The sequence below is a fragment of the Malaya genurostris genome, chromosome 2 (genome assembly GCF_030247185.1).
Source record: "Malaya genurostris strain Urasoe2022 chromosome 2, Malgen_1.1, whole genome shotgun sequence".
NCBI classification, from domain to species: domain Eukaryota; kingdom Metazoa; phylum Arthropoda; class Insecta; order Diptera; family Culicidae; genus Malaya; species Malaya genurostris.
Window position 1 is genome coordinate 219,892,796 of NC_080571.1, and position 18,575 is coordinate 219,911,370.

The window sequence follows — 18,575 nt, forward strand, 5'->3', positions numbered from 1 at the left end:
CCACCGAACATCAGCGGGAGCCCCAAAGTTCAAAAACACTACGCGCGTTCTGCTTTGCTTTTCCCCATGACTAAACAAAGAATGTATCGAGCGCACGAGGGAGACACACTCTTCACCGTTCCGCACCACCCCATCAACCGCCTGTACCCTGTGACAGGCAGGCAGGCAGGCAGTAGTCTAGCGAACCGAACTTCCTTTCTTCATGGATTGGGGCTCGGCATTCTCACCAGCACCGCACCCGGAATCATCATCAATGCGCTTACACTACTGCCGCGTCCTGCTTGCCTTCCTGCCCGGTAGGCGCTAGCTGCACAAAACCGAAGCACGGATGGTGATCAACAGTCTACGGGGTTGTTGTTGTTGTTGTTGTTGCATTCGTTGCTGTTGTTTGCACAGTTAGTGAATCAATCTAAGCTAGTAGTTGCATTAGTCCACGAAAAAGCATACATGATAGTAGCGGTGTCTCGCGGTTTGACTTTCAGTAAAAGGCTTTTTTTATGACTGCATACTGTCACTTAGATAGAAAATGGTGCCGCTGTCGATTGTTCACGTCCATCGAGATTGTTCTCTAGATGATTCATATGTTGTTTGAAAGCATTTTTATCGGTAAAATCATTATGGTAATCATTTTTTTTCAAACAAAATGGTTTACTTGATGCTTTTAAGCAATTTTTTTTTGTTTATTGAAAATGATAATTTTGAAACATAATGATGCTAGATTATAATTACATTGACCCGGAAACCATGAAACGTTTCTGCTTTTCCATCTACACAAGGAGATGCTTTGGAGATACAGATTTGCAATTGAATTAGGTTCAACACTGTATAGCGTTGTGATGATAATTCTAGAGAAATAATTAATATTTACACTACCAACCAAGGGATAAACTATTAAATTGTTGTTAGCCATGTAGGATTTCTAAATTTATGCTAAGAGTGACATCAATTCCAATAACTTACTAGTCAAACCCGTCTCGAAAATACAAATATAGAAATTTGAAAGAATATGTTCAACTCCAATTTATGAATTCAAAAATATAATTTGATACCCACTCGCCAAGCATGCACAAAAAGTATATATAATTTCTTCAAAAAAAAAACAAGAGATATGGTAAAATATTATTCACTTATACACTGATATGATACGCACTTCACAAACTAGATATTTTCAGTGAACAACTTACAAGCCAGTTGTAATTCTAAATTATAAAGATCATGTTTGAATATTATTCAGTTATTTTATAAAATGATACAAAGTCGGAATCAGTTAGGTGAAGTATTATCACCATGCCAAAGGTTTGAATCTGTAATAATGAATAATTTCGCAATAGTCGAGACTAGCGAACAAAAAAATGCAAACCACTACACTCAACCACCGAAAAATATTCCGTGTTTCTATGTGTCGCAGGAAACACTTTGTGCGATGATTTATTCAATTCATGCAGTTGAAATTTTACGCGCCTTACTTTGACATTGAATTTCACCTTAATGCTTGATCATACCAAACATTTAAGTAAACTCTAATTTGCGTTTTTTGTGGTTATCTCATACTACTGAAAATTTTAACATTAATTGCTGACCATATTTCCGATGATATGAAAAAATAAACCGTTTCAATCCTCCTAGTGGTGTAATGATGCCTTTCTCGTGTCATTCATATTCCCAAAATAAAATATTTCGGCTATCAAAATACAATGCCTGAACAAAAGAAGAATTACATGGTTCATTCATGAGATTTCGTTTATTTTTACATCGTCTTGTATAGAAACACGCTCTGTATATTATCATTTCTACACATATCCGCTATAATTCCGGAATTGAAAGCTTGATCGGGAATAAGTTTATAAGACAAAGAGAAATTGTTTATGATTGATAAGAGCTTGTCAACTATTCGTCTTGATCAGCATCATAAGCAAATCATATGAATTCATACGAATTCAGGAACTTTGAACTTTGTATGGGGCCATAACATCTCTTATTTGAATCTAAGTTTGTGAAAATTAGGTTGGCAATCTTAAAGCAACAAAAATGACAATATATGTAACCCACACATACACAAAAATGGATTCGATTGGTAAATGCCATTTGTCCCTACAGGCCTACGGTCGTAGGTCGATTTTCATGGTAACTGTATATAGCTTCTTTTTATGAAAAGGCTAAAAAATTCATGAATTTTGTATAGGACCTTAGGGCCCTTCAACTTTAGTTTGTGAAAATCGGGTAAGCTATCTCCAAGAAAATTGAATGAAATTATTTTCACAGTTTTGGCACATCCTGTATTTCCGGAACCAGAAGTAGGATCAAAATGAAATTCTAGAACTTGGTATGGGACCACCATCTCAGAGTAATGCGAGTGACATTATTTTCACATTTGGTGTTTTATTTCCACATTTTTTAAGCATATCACCCTGTAATTCCGGAACCGAAAGTTGGATACAAATGAAATACCGGAACATATTATGAAACTATAAGACCTTTCATATGAATCTAAAATTGTTAAAATCGGTTAAGCCATCTCCGAGAAAAACGAGTGACATTATTTTCACATTTCTGGTATATATCACCCTGTAATTACTGAACCGGAAGTCGGATCCGCATGATATTTCGGAACTTTGTATGGGACCATAAGACCTTTCATTTAAATCTGAGTTTGAGAAAATCGGTTTAGCCATCTCCGAGAAAAGTGAGTGACGTTATTTTCACATTTTTAATGCATTATTTTCCCATTTTTGGTGCATATCACCCTGCAATTCCGGAAGCGAAAGTCGAATCCAAACCATATTCAGGAATTTAGTATGCGACTATGAGACCTTTCATTTAAATCTAAGATTGTGCAAATAGGTTTAGTAATCTCCGAGAAAAGTGAGTGACATTATTTTCACATATTTGGTGCATATTACCCTGTAATTCCGGAACCAGAAGTCGGATTCAAATGAAATTTAGGAACTCTATATGGGACCATGAGACCTTTCATTTGAGTCTAAGTTTGTGAAAATCAGTTCTGCCATCTCCGAGTAAAAAGGTTTACATTATTTTCACATTTTTGGTGCATATCACCCTGTAATTCCGGTACCGGAAGTCGGATCCAAATGAATTCAGGAACTATGTATGGAACCGTGACCATGAATCCTTTCATTAGAATCTAAGTTTGAGAAAATCGGTTTAGCCATCTCGGAGAAAAGTGAGTGACATTATTTTCACATTTTTATTGCATTATTTTCACATTTTTTATGCATATCACCCTGTAATTCCGGAACCGGAAGTCCGATCCAAATAGAATTCTGGAACTTTGTATGGAACCGTAGGGCCTTTCATTTGAATCTAAATTTGTGAAAATCGGTTCTGCCATCTCCGAGAAAAGTGAGTGACATTATTTTCACATTTTTGGTGCATATCACCATGTAGCTCCGGAACCGGAAGTCTTCTCCAAATGAAATTCAGGAACTTTGTATGTGACCATGAGACCTTTCATTTGGATCTAAGTTTGTGAAAATCGGTTAAGCCATCTCCGAGAAAGGTGAGTGACATTTTTTTCACATTTTTAATGCATTATTGCCCCCTTTTTGGTGCATATCACCCTGTAATTCCGGAACCGGAAGTCGGATACTAATGAAATTCAGGAACTTTGTATGTGACCATGAGACCTTTCATTTTAATCTAAGTTTGCGAAAATCGGTTCAGCCATCTCGGAGAAAAGTGAGTGACATCTTTTTTCACAATTTTTGTACATATCACCCTGTAGCTCCGGAACCGGAAGTGGGATCCAAATGAAATTCAGGAACTTTGTATGGGGCTATGAGACCTTTCATTTGAATCTAAGTTTGTGAAAATCGGTTAAGCCATTTCCGAGAAAAGTGAGTGACAAAATTTGTCACACACACACACATACACACATAAAAAATTGCTCAGTTCGTCGAGCTGAGTCGAATGGTATATGACATTCGGCCCTCCGGGCCTCGGTTCAAAAGTCGGTTTTTGCAGTGATTGTATAGCCTTTCTATATGAGAAAGGCAAAAATATGTTTCTGCGTTAAATACATCCAGAGATATTCACGAAAAAGTTCTGCCCATTCTGGTACAGTGCAAATTTTTAAAAGGCGTAAGTCGTATTCACGATTAAAAAAAAACTTTCTCCCGCATCCTACAAGATTGAAAGAGAAGCAACCCGTTATTTTCATAACACTGGGATAGAAAAATAGACAGCTATGGAGACACAACAGAATCTCTCATATCATTACCCAGCTGGATACTAGAATACACGGTTGAGTGGGGCAAGGTTTGATTAGTTCAATTGGTTCAGTTAGTTCAAAATTTTTTTTCTAAAGTTAATATATTTCGCAATTTTCGTTTCAACAATCATTTGCGTGGCAATGAAAGAGACGATATTTTAGCCAAACGTGGTGCTATTGAGGGTGAAATTTATGAGAGACCGATTGCTTTCAACGAATTCTTAGCATTAGCATTAGAGACCGCCCGTGTGTTGCTACTCCGTTATTGATCTGGACCAATTGAGATTGCAAAATGATTTTTTGAAGTAACATGTTTGGGAATAACACATTGTTTCACACTGTGCAGACCGATTGCTTTCAACGAATTCTATAGCCAAAGAACACTTGCCAGCTGGCATGTTTCCAGTCTTTGCCAATATAATAATAACTATGATATAGATATTGAATGGCACGTCATGCTAAGGAACGTGAATATCCCATTAAAAATGCAAAGGAATAATTCGATTGGGCTCAAAGGCGAAAGGAGGAACAACTAACACGAATTTTCTTTTCCAATGCAACTACATTATGAAAATACCAAGTAATGTCTTTATAAACAATATTCAAAACCAATTACTATTCAAGGAACACAAAAATACCATTCATTCATTCATTCATTTCAGTTCCTGTAGTTAGATATAATAGAAATTTTAAATTGTAATTTACATTATTTTGAAAATACGTAACCATTTCAAATGTTATTTCTCCATTCTAGAAATTCGACAGTATTTTACTTTAGATTTCAGCTACAACATATCGAAATATTAAAAAAAATCGAAAATACCACTTTTGAGATATTTGAATTTTGGGTGTTCTTTTTAAAATGAAAATCAAACCAAAAAAAATTCTCAGCAGTGTTATTTTTTTATACCCACCATTATATTATTGGAAATTTTCACAAGATTTGTTCTTTTTCATAAGTAAGGCTAGAGTAAAAATGGATAACTTCTAATTGTCTCTTTTGAACATAAAGAATGCATACGCAAAATTTTAGCAAATTCAAAAAATACAAGAAAAAATCGTTTCCCTGAAGATAAAGAAATACACCCTCGAAACGTTGACCGTTAACGTGAAATTTATATTTTAAAAACAACAAATGACCAAAAAAGCTATCTTTCAATTCAACAACGCTACTAAAAAGTCTGTATAGATTATCATATTCTATTTTCAAAACTTCCGAAATAAGCGTAATAATGCCAAGTATTCGAATTGACATTTTTCAGTTACTACTGGGGATGATTTCATAACGGCTTTCATTCGTGAATTGAATACCTGCAGGCATAGCAAAATATTGGTTCAGCAAAGCTAAGCTGTGCTGTGCGTAACCAACAGTCAACAGTGATTAGCTGTATTGTTGGACTTTAAAAAAAAGCAAAACAGACTAATATTTCCGACTAGAACCGAGCTTCAACTTCCCTGCGGATAAAGTTCTCGGGATAAATCCCACTACAACAATATAATTAATGGGATTCAAATAATCTCCCCGAAACGGGCGGTGTTTTGTTTCACAACAGGATCTATTATAGAAACAACGGAAAACAATACCAGCCCCGGCAACCGACCGACAATCGGTAGCAGGAATTGGAACCCATTAATTTCAGAGCCTAATGCAAATAGGGTTCAAACACCTTTCGCGTACTCGCGCGTCCAATGCCTTCCAAATTCCCCTCTAATGACACACCAACTCGTTCCTAACGATTGCCGGTATCCTCTCCCCTCCACCCACCCAATAGCGCAGTAATTTCATTTTTTTTTGGTTGTTGTTCTGTTTGTTTCGTTTAGTATTTAACCGAACCAAATTTCGTTAATAGACCACTCACCATTTATGTATAGTTTGGAGCATTTTTTTTTCTCGTTCTCCGGCAGAACGATTCACGTCCATTCACCTCCACTGCTTTTTGCGCCTCAGCGAATTCCCGACAGATCGTTGATTTCAGTTTCAGCCGGCATGGCCATGGCAGTCGAGTTTCCAGAACGCGTTTCGTCGAGTGTAATCATCATCTCTGGGCCGGTTGCCGTACGAGGCCGGGACGCGTTTTCCCCTCCGCTGCGTGTACAACAGGCTACTTCTGCCACAGCCATCACCGTCGCGAGTAGACTGGTATTGGGATGCTCCACAAAGCTCACTCAAAACGCTACGGCCGACCGGTTGGCCAGTCGCGGCAGGTTGGCTGGTTGCTGAACGTTGAACCGAAGCAACAAAGTAACCAACAACAACAACAACAACCTTTTCCTTCACTCTGACGGTCAATTTTGTTCTTGCCATTTTTCCTTCCTCTGCCCATTTGTTATTGTCTGGCATGGACCTTCACTGATCGATTGAATCAGATCAGATCTAGAGCTATCGACATCAGCCATGCGGATTAACTGGCCGCTCGGTCTCTGGAAAGGGTCCTTCTTATTTTCTTGGGATGCTCTTTGTTTTTTTTTTGTTTTGAAAGTTCCGCTTATAGCCAGGCAATGTTGGAAATTGTGTACGGTTTAGCCCGAATGAGTTATTCTTTTATGTGAATCTTCGAATGAATTTTGTCCCGATTTGCTACAAGGAAAGTTATGAAATTTTGGTTGGTAGAAAAAGAGGTAACTCTCTGCAATAAAGAACAGTGAGGCAACGGGAAATAATTTGTATCTCAATGGATGACATTTTTGGAAATTCTAACTATTTTTGATTTTGGTTATTTAGGGGTTTGTTAAAAAGCCGTTTTTACAATTCTTTACTTTTCGTCTTCGACTCGACAGAGCAGAGCAGTTAAAATTTAACTACTTAGTGAAAACTTAAACGGTTCAACTTGCATCGCTAAGCAAACTTAAGGATACTGGCTGACCGCTGCAATTGAATAAGTGGTTCGCCAGTAGCGTTAACTTTACGTCTGCTTAGCGGTTCAAATTGAACCGTTCAAGTTTGAACTGATCAGTTCAATTTGAACTGCTTTGCACTGAGGAGTCGAAGACGAACCGTAGATAGTAGTAGTATTTTTAATGTTAGTAAAGCAGAGCTTTACTAATATTAAGTGGATCTGGGTCATTTCGCCGAAAGTGTCATATCGCCGAAAGTGTCATTTCGTCGAATCATAAAATTGTCCTGATATCGTATTGAAGTTGATTGCAAATAAAGTAAAACAAAAGAACTAGCATGCCCATTTACTGACTAAAAACCGTACATCTGAAATATTGCCTATTTTAAAGAACGAATAAAATAATTTCCCCGTGTTTAATTAAAAAATAACTTACTGTCTCAGTCGGTGTTGAACAGTCGTTCGCACCGCACGCGTATAGCTCTTGGCTCCTGGAAATTTTTTTTTTTTGCTACCTAGAGTTTCATTGATTCAAGGCTTCAGTCTTTTTCAAGGCTACCTGAATCACTAAAAGTCTTTTTAAAGACTAACAATTAGTCAACCTTTCTCAAGGTTATACAAAGAGTGATATTAGAGTGACTAAGTGATACAAAGAGTGATATTAGAGTGACTAAGAAATTAATCACCTTTTTAAGGCTTGCTATTCAAAGAACTATTCTTCAAACTTATCAGTCTTTATTAGTACTACCACAAAATCAGTCTTTATCAAGAGTTTTCCAAACTAGGAGTCTAATCGAAGACTAATTTAATTTCAAATTTCATTCATTTCAAAAATACCTGCGTCCAACCGGAAAGGCAACAAGCCTAAGGCTAAAAATAATTCAATACGGAATAAATCACAATCCGTTATTCAACATTTTTCTAATAACATTCACGATCTTATAGAATCTTAATGTAAAAATAAAAGACAACGGACGGATTTCCCTTCCGTTGATTCTATGCCGTCTAACAATATTTACGAAATTCTTCCTGAATCCGATTGTAGCGACATAGAAGTAAATTCTTCAAAAATTACCAAAATGGACGCTTGTCGTCCTGGGAAGAAACATCAATCTATGCCTCCAGTGACGGTGATGATTTCCGACTTCAAAGCATTCCGTACTGAGCTTTCTACTTTTCTTGCGGAAGTAAAAGTCTCATTTCAAATCGGACGAAGAGGAAAATGTCGAGTCTTGGTTGATAGAGTTGAAGATTATGAACGTCTTATCGGATATTTGTCCGAGAAACTTCATAAATTTTATTCATATGATATAAAATCAGACAGACCCTCCAAAGCTGTCTTGAAAGGCTTATCAAATAATCAAAGTACTGATGAAATTAAAAATGAACTAAAAGAATTGCTTGGTTTTGCCCCTTGCCAAGTAATACTTATGAAAAAAAGAGCGAATGGTACTTCTAAACCACACTCTGGAATTTCCCATAAACTTTACCTAATATACTTCAATCGAAGTGATGTAAACAATTTGAAAACTTTAGAAAAAGTACGTTTCATTTCCCACATTAAAATTTATTGGGAACATTATAAACGGCATAATCGTGTTGCAAACTTAACGCAATGTCGTCGTTGTCAAGGCTTCGGCCATGGAATCAAAAATTGTCATATGGATATACGGTGTTTGAATGTAGGTAAATCGCATTCGAAAGACGTTTGTCCAATGAATGAAACCACTGATAAATTTTCATGTTCAAATTGCGATGGAAATCATAAATCCAATTATTTGAAATGTCCTGTCAGGGAAAAAATTTTAAACGCTCGTTCGCTTAGACAACAAGTCAAATCAACGACCTTAAATTTACAGAACATACCTGAAAATCAAAAAACCGTTACAAATGCCACGCCTAATTCTTCTAAGGCACTTAATTCTTCGAATTTAAAACAAAAACCAGATACGCCTTCCAGTTCGTCTTCTGACGAAAACAATTTATTGACAGGTCGATCGACCTCGTCATCATCTTCTTCTAATGTCACTTATGCTAGTGTAACAGGTAGAAATCTACCACTTAATTCTTCTAATGTAAATAATCAAAACACAGGACCGCCTTGCAGTTCATCTTGTAACGAAAACAATTTATTAATAGGTAGATCGGCCATATCATCTTCTTCTGATGGCAGTCTACCTACAAATATTCCTTCAATGCCATTCGCTTCTTAAAATGAAGTTGATTTAGGCGATATAACTGAAAATAAAATGATCTACCTACAAGATCAACTTTTTCAAATGATCATCCGAATGAATTCGACTTCATCACTTTTTGAAGCATTTCAAATCGGATGGCAATTTGCAAATAATATAAAAATGAATTTAAAATTTAACAGTGACGTTAAATAATTATTTGAATATTTTAAATTGGAATGCTCGATCTTTGAAATCGAGTGAAGATGAATTTTATAATTTTCTCAAAGTTCACAAAATTCATATTGCCATTGTGACAGAAACTTTTCTTAAACCATATGTCAAATTGAAAAGTAATCCACATTATGTGGTTAATGGATTTGACAGGTTTACTGGAATGGGTGGTGGAGTTGCCATTTTTGTCCAACGGCAAATTAAACATCGAATTTTACCTTCTTTCAATACTAAAATTATTGAAAGCTTGGGAATAGAAGTTGAAACCATTCATGGAATTTATTTCATCGCTGGAGCATATTTGCCATTCCAATGCATCGGCGAACAATTAAATTTCTTTAAAGGCGATTTGCAAAAACTTACAAGATATCGATCGAAATTTTTCGTAATAGGGGACTTAAATGCTAGCATGTCCGATAGAATTGTAGGAAAAATGGTAAAATACTTCATAATCAACTCTCAGCTGGTTACTTCACAGTTCTTCATCCCAGTAATCCTACTTGTTTCTCTTCCGTGAAAAACCCGTCTACAATTGATCTGGTTCTAACAGATCAAAGTCACATTTATAGTGAACCGATTACACATGCTGACTTTGACTCAGATAATCTTCCTGTAACATTCAGACTTTCCAACGAAGCTATAATTAATCCAATTAGTTCTATATTCAACTATCATAGAGCTAATTGATTGGATTACAGATCTCACATTGAAAATTATGGGGATCATGAAACTATTTTAGAAAATTCTGCGGACATCGACACAGCAATTGATAATTTGAATCATTACATTATCGAAGCTAGAAATCTTTCAGTTCCCAAAGCTCAAATTAAATTAAATTCTCCTATCATCGATGACAATCTTCAACTGCTCATTCGGTTGAAGAATTTTCGTCGACGACAATATCAACGTACTCGTGATCCTGCTATGAAAAACATAGTTAAGGATTTACAAAATGAAATTAAACAGATTTACTCTTTTGCGAAATGAAAATTTCGCTAAAGAAGTTGAACAAATTAAACCATATTTTAAACCTTTCTGGAAACTTTCTAAGGTTCTTAAGAAACCTTAGAAACCAATTCCTGCTCTCAAGGAAGGAAATCAAATACTTCTTACAAATGGCGAAAAAGCTCCAAAACTTGCTCAGCAGTTCGAGAGCGTCCACAATTTTAATTTGAACGTTGTGAGTCCTATTGAAAATGAAGTCTCACTGAAATATGATCATATTTCAACCCAAGTGCTATCACAAGATGATATTATTGAGACGAATTTTGATGAAATTAAATCAATTATTAGGAAACTTAAAAACATGAAGGCTCCTAGTAATGATGGAATTTTTAATATTCTTATTCAAAATCTTCCAGATGTTGCCTTGAGCCTCCTGGTTAAAATTTTCAACAAGTGTTTTTCATTAGCTTACTTCCCAAAAAGATGGAAAAACGCTAAAGTAATTCCTATCCTCAAACCTGATAAAAACCCAGCAGACACATCAAGTTATCGATCACTTTTTACCACCACCAGTAAACTTTTTGAAAAAATTATCTTGTTGAGAATGATGTCTCATATAAATGAGAATTCATTTTTTTTACCAGAGCAGTTTGTATTTCGTCATGAACATTCAACTACTCATCACCTGTAAGAGTAACGAACATGATAAAAGCAAATAAATCTTCTGGGTTATCCACTGGAGTTGCTCTTCTAGACATAGAAAAAGCATTCGACAATGTTTGGCACAAAGGTTTAATAGCAAAAATGTCTGATTTCCGCTTTCCTATTTATTTGATCAAAATGATTAAAAATTATTTTATTGATCGTACTCTTCAGGTCAGCTATCAGAATTGTAAATCTGAATTGTTTTCCGTACGAGCCGGTGTTCCGCAGGGTTCGAGCGTAGCTCCAATATTGTATCTTGTATAGTGTAATAAATATATTAAATGTTTATATCCTCTTATAAACAGAAATTCTAAGCTCTGTCTAAAAAACAAATTGTTAATTTATAAACAAATTTTCAGACCAGCCATGCTTTATTCAGTACCAATTTGGTCAAGTTGTTGTTCCACCAGAAAGAAAACGCTTCAAAGGATTCAGAATAAAATTCCGAGAATGATTTTAAAGCGTCCTCCCTGGTTTAGTATAAATGAGTTACACAGACTCACAAATATAGAACCATTAGATGTAATGTCACATAATATTATGAGCAAATTCCGACACAAATCGATGCAATCTTCAATTGAATCGATTCGCTCTCTGTATTAGTTAGTATATAAGTTCCCTTTCCCCATTTCACAATACAAGTAAAATTGTCTTGGAATGATGCTTTCAACACGGTTTGGTATGACAGTTTAATAAAAACTATTCTATTATTCCATTGCGCGTTTTTGCAGAAGAATGGATAGAACTCAACCGTGACTATCTCGAAACAACATGATTGTACATTCATGCTTTCAGAAATATGAGCAGAAATGTGTGGTACAATTTTCAACATTGTGAGATCAAATATAGTTTAAAAAATTAGGTATTCTCGAACTTTTGGAAACAACGAAGAAAACTCATCACGCTGCTAGCCTTTCTCGTACCCGCGACGATGCTTCTGAGGTAATTATGTACATATCAGTTTCGAAGTTCAACTGGACGAGTCGAAAATCAATTATTTCTTCTTGCGCTTCGGTCACAACAGATCTTCTGCGTGGTATAATATCTTAAAAGCTCGTGCTCTCATTCGCTTCTCGGCAGAGTTATCATATATACGGATTTTTCAGTATTCTACTGATTTTCAAGCACATTGGTAAAATTTACTGAATTTTATACGGATTTTGCAAAAGATACTGATTTCATACAGATTTTTAAGGAAGTCTGTTTTCCATAATAGAATGATAGAGGAGAGTGATCAATCGGTTGGACAATTGGTCCGATTCCGGACGACAAATTTCGCTGGGTTAAATCATTGAGAACATGCGCAAGATTAACTCAGTAGAACTAATTACCTCTTGAACTTCCAAAATACACCTAAAGTTTGTAGTACATGTCATAATTTTGAACGATAATAACTCAGTCATTTGTTTCGAGATTGATATAATTTAACAACCAATCGATACGGAAACATTTAACTTAAACATGAATTTCAACGTCGTTTCAGTATTTCAGTAGCGTACTATTGAATTTTTTTTTGAATTGACCTATGTTTTCACGACCCAATCACAGTATGCCATAATGATGTCATCCTTTAGTCACTTTTGTCACTGGCTGCCTGCGAACGAAACAAATAGCTTGTCTAGTGAATGGGTGACAAAACAGAGTTGCATCCAATCGTTCGCTGGATAATCACTTTTACGTGGTGTATGAATACCATTTTCGGTCTGCTGCATAGCGTGTTCGCTTGAGTATATTGAATACCGATCAGCTGTTGATTATCCAGTAACTAGCAGTCCAATTTATCTATCTATCGGCGATAGGTTTTTCGTACTTAATTTAAGCGCTTGTATCTCGGTGATTTGTCGATAGAATGTCTTCACTGGTTGTTTCACAATTATTTGCCTATTTTTCAAATTTAAATCTGTTAATGGGAGAGTTGGGAAATTGCATTTTAAGGTCACCACGATCGGTCGTGTATCGTACACAACCCTGTAATTTTTCGTATAAAAAAAATTTCTTCAAAAACCAACAAAAAAATGCTGTTACATAAATTACGCAACAATTGATATAAAAAAGATATAATAGATGTAAAATAAATTATACGGATTTATACAGATTTTTTCTCCTCTGCCAACACTTCAACACAAGATGGAATACGGAAATTCAGTGCGCACGATCTGGCATCGCTGCTTCTCGGATCTCGTGGAGAGCAGTCACCCGCCAACCACCAGCAGCAGGGAATTGAAGTTTGGATTCAATTCTGCAACTGGATTCAGAATCTACTGGATTCTGGTCCACATAAATTTTGAGCTTTTATTCAGTTTTAGAATTAAGTTCCAGATTATAGGTTCAAAATTAAAAACTATAACCCTGAATCCTAATTCTGGATTCTGGAACTGGTTCTTGACTAGATGTTAGAATTGGATTTAGTTCCTTAGCTTATTCGGTTCGGTTTTCGAATCCAGAATTCTGATTTAGGATCTGGATTCAGGAACTGAATATTACATCGGAACACTTATTTTAGAACTTAATTCCCGAACTCAGTGTCAGAAATGATTTCCAGAATTCAGAACCTGCATGTTGGAATCAAATTCGGAACATGGATTCTGAGGCTAGATTTTGAAACTAAACTCAGTTCCTTTGCTAGGGTTCGGAAGTCAAGTTTCAAATCATAACCTGGATTCCTGAAAATGAGTTCTGTTTCATAATTCAACTAAATTTATGATCTGATTTCTTTATCTGGATTTTGCAACTGAATTTTGAGCCTGTCCCAGATTTCGAATTTAGTTCTTGAAACCATTTCCAGATCCTGTTCCTGCAATTTTATATCCTGTAAATGAAGAAAGGAAGAACGAATAGATAATATTTGAGATCGGTCCACAAAATCGTAGAAGTCATGATAAAGTTGGCTGAATCACCGAAATTGAAGATTCCGTTTTCACCAGGAAAGAAAACATCCAACAGTTGTCTGTAGGCTTGATTCAAAGCTTCAACAATCGGATTGTTGTTTCACAACCTCACAAACCGGTGCAGTACGTTCCGAGACAGCCAGCTTTCCTGGCCAACCAGGATTACTGCCTGATCATCCTAATCCGGGAATAAGACGAACCGAGTTTGGAAGGCACATCATACCGGATATATTACCGCATCCAGACCTCAGCGAACTAATCACTAAAACACATCAAACCTTCGGTGCTGTTATCTGCCCGGTGGGCACAACGTGGAATAAATGAGATGAGCCGCTCAAACAGTTCCAAATCGATCACCGCCGGTGTGATTCGCTATCGGCACACCAACAATTTGCAGCAAAGCTTGAACAACATACAACCATCCTTCGTTAGAACACACGCAGCAAACACGGTCGGGTCCAGTCAGCAGCCGCAGGACATTGTGGGCATACCGAAATCCAACTAGTCAGGAGTCGGTACTGATGTCTGTGCGTTTGTGTGTGTGTGTGTGTGTGTGTGTGTGTGTGTGTGTGTGTGTGTGTGTGTGTGTTTGTTCACGTGTGACTCGATGTCGATGAATCCTAACGGTGAAACTTTGGCAGTCGGAACGGCAAACAATGGACGCGGCAGTTTGTGTACCAGGCTGGCAGCGATTCCCTTCGGAATTAATTAATTTCCATCCTCCAACCTAGGATTGACGGGAATGGAACTGTATCTGAGTGCGTCTGTGCGATAGCCGAATATGCATTGTGTGCTTTTTTTCCGCAGACCCGGCCATAAAAAAAACTGTAAATTAATGGAACTTTTTTGTACTTGGCATTCTACACACGCTGCGTTCCTCCCCTAAAATTTCCACAGGCACGCACGAAAAAGGGGTGCTCTGCCTGTCGTAGGAACGGGACGACCTTCGTAACTGTTATGCGGTGTTAGGGAGGGAATTGGTCGTTGTTCGGCGTTTCAATTACCGACTGCCAGAAACTGGTTTTTTCGGTTTTTATCAACTCGGTATCAAAAATCAGCAGGGAGTCCAATTCCGCCTGCCCGTCCATTCTCGCCTAGGAAGCACAGCTGCAACATATTCAGCATTTGGATTTAAGGATCTTATCTGGGCACGATGGGATTTCCGGTTCTACTGTCAAAAGGTGTAACGGCCGGGGGCCGTCATCGACTGACTGAATTGGCGAAAACTGGTCTAAGCCAAATATTATCGAAGTCTGATCGCACTCTCCGCCAGTGGGAATTCAGCAGGGATATTCCACTTCCTGTTGGCAACTTTTTATGACGTACCGTACTTTGCTAGAACCAAACAGGAATGGATCACAAACACACTAAGCCGAGAATCACTGTCATTTGTTTTATTCCTATGTTTTACTGGCAGACGTAATCCCTGTCCCTGCCACTGTGAGCTTGTGAATTAAAAATTCATTCTGTTTTAAGGGAGTGTTGGGGAGAGGGGTTGGGGGGCTCGAGTTTTACGAGTTACAAAAGAATAAAACCGAATGGGATGGCTTTCTGCGTTGATCTGGATAGTAAGAAGTGGTAACGAGGTGTCATATTTTGCTTCTTAAGACGTATTGTACTGTTTCGAAAAGTTGATAATAATACTCTTGATATCAATTGGAATAAATAAACGCGAGTGAAAACTTCGATTCAGTCTCATATGAGAGTGTAACCGAAGGGTATCTTTAAGAACCTTTTTCCATCCATTTTATTCACAATGTTTGCAACAAATCGACTATATAACAACTACTGTACATCCATAATAGGATTGGCGGTTTATGATGCTCTAGAGAATTTTTAAACCGTGCCAATCACATGAGTTGAAAAGTTGGATATCGAAAAACAAGAACAGAAATGAGACCGAAACTGGCGAAATCGTATATCAATAAAATGTAACCGTAGTTATAGGCAGAACAAACTTATCATGTGTTTCTACTCCGTAAATGGCCGACAGAAATAGAAGTTGCAAAATATAATTTCGGATTGTTTGCTTTGGAATTCCACGCAAGATGTAATCATCAGAGATAGTCGGGTATGCAATTTCGAAAATATCGATAGAATTGTAAATAAAAAATCTACCCGACCCGAACATTTTTTTTCCCCCAATTCCAAACTCTACCCGATAAAAAATAAAACAAATTACCCGTGCTTGACACGAACCCGACCAATTTTGTTCTTATGACCCGAACTTTCTGGTTTCTGTTTAACAATTTGCATTTAAAGATGGTCGGGTTTCGGGTATTCGAAATTTTCGATTGCAAATTTTGAAATCCGAACTTGACCTGTGCCCGTTTAAACATAAAAAAAAACAGTCGTCACCTAAGTTCGACTCCTCTGGTCGAAGGTAAAAGTTTAGCTGCAAGCAGCCTTTTGCATACTTAACACATGGATCAATAAGTCCCGAGACTAACAATGGAAGCAACATTTTTTTTGCAAAATTTTTTTTTATTCATCAACATAATCACCTTTTAGGGTGATACAATGGTTGCAAAGTTTCTCCAATTTTTCAATACCATGTTTATAAAAAAATTTATCTTTCGCTTCAAAATAAGCTTCAGTTTCAGCGATGACCTCCTCATTTGAGCCAAATCTTTTTCCCTGGAACATTTTTCTAAGATCAGCAAAGAGCCAGTAGTCACTGGGGGCTGAATATTGCGAGTATGGGGCGTGGGGAAGCAGATCAAAGCCCAATTCGTTCAATTTCGCCATTGTTTTCATCGACTTGTGGCAGGGTGCATTTTGTTCCATCGAAAGCAATCTCGGTACCCACTTGTAAAAAACCTTTTTCATGCTCAATTTTTCATGAAGGATAGTAAATACACTTCCATATTTCCATTTTGACCCGTTTCAAGCAAAGGTTAGTACTCTAGAAAGACGTGGTTACTGGTTTACTACGAGCGCCATCTCTGCTTTAGTCTCGGGACTTATTGATCCATGTGTTAAATGACCCTCGTCACCTCTCACTTTTCCGTACTTTATCTTCATATCCTTTCCCTTTCTTGTCTCTATAATATCATGTTCTGTCTCCTCGTACAATATATAGTTATTATTGTTGTTTTCATGCTTATTATATTATGCTATAAGTCTTTCATGTACCATTTGAATATTGTTAATCTGTTGGTATAAATGAAGAAAAGGCTTTATGTTTGTCGTAGAAGGAAATTATATAATTTCAACTGCTATAAGTTTCTCTCTGCTCTCAATAAATAATCAAACGAAACTTTGTACAAATCTTAGTATGGTAAATCGTTTTCGTTTTGCGCGAACTGAGAGACCAATGCGCCTCAGGACTGATTTTTATTGGGGGTGGATTTTTTCCGTTCCCTTTCTTCAAATTATAGTGATTCGAAAACTGTTAATTGTTTAAAAATGGTAGCCCTTATTATCGGTATCAATACACGGTGAAACTCAAGTGAATTGTGTGTGTTCGTGTGTGTGCGTGTTTTTTTACAAGGTGAAATACCTTATGTACTTTCCCAGCTCACGCGCTCGGTAGTTGTCAAGCTACCGCTATTGTGAACCAGCGAGTGGGACTGGCTGAACCTTACCCACTAAAACACCTTGGACATCTTGCCTCGATCCCCCCGGAACTAAGCTAAGCTCAATACTTCGGGGGAGGCTGTGCTCATGCACTTCTTCGTTTGGGAGAAAATGAGCTCCTGCGTTTCTCTCTTTATCCATCTCGTTCCACCTTTGGCGCCTCGACGACCCAATGCCGCTACGTCGCACAACACTACTTGCCTAATCCCCGACGATGGATCTAGCCTACACTGACGGAAAGTTTCCCCTTTTACGCCACGCGGGACACCCGAAGGAGTGCCGAGGTCGGCTCCGCGATTCCGGTTGGAGCATGGCTGATGCCCGGACGACTCGAATCGGTGTTGTGGTGTCTACTCGACTAGTCCCCGGTGATGGATCTAGCCTACACCGACTGAGAGTTTCCCCTTTTACGCCACGCGGGACACCCGAAGGAGTGCCGAGGTCTGCTCTGCGATTCCGGTTGAAGCATGGCGTCCGGTTCGCTGATGCCCCGACGACTCGAATCGGTGTTGTGGCGTCTACTCGACTAGTCCCCGGTGATGGATCTAGCCTACACCGACAGAGAGTTCCCCGGCGAAAGAGCCTCTCCCGACACCGAGTCTCCTGTTACACCACACGGGACACACGAGAGAGTACCGAGGTCGGTCCGGCGATTCCAGTTGGAGCATAGCTTCTGGTTCGCTGGCGCCCCGACGACACAAGTCGGTGTTGTGGTGGCTACTCGACTAGTCCCCGCCAAAGGATCTAGCCTACCGCGACAGAGAGTTCCTCGACGCTGGGAGTTCTCTCGAAACCGACATTTTCGATACCCGTATACGACCCGACACTTACTCGCTGATCCCTTCTCCATATTCGCTGCAACTCCGAGAGTATCTGTGTTACCACTTTGTTTACTGCATTCCACGTGCCTTCTTCACGACACATTTCCTCAGATATATTATCCACCCTTAGGGCAGGCATTTCCCTACGTACTTCCACAAACCGGGGA

At 37.9% G+C, this 18,575-nt stretch overlaps 1 protein-coding gene across 3 annotated transcripts in view; it reads right to left on the reverse strand.

The window, feature by feature from the left end:
* Positions 1 to 18,575, reverse strand: part of LOC131427652 (protein disks lost) — an 828,850-nt gene that overhangs the window by 485,871 nt on the left and 324,404 nt on the right. The gene's annotated exons all lie outside the window — the stretch shown is intronic.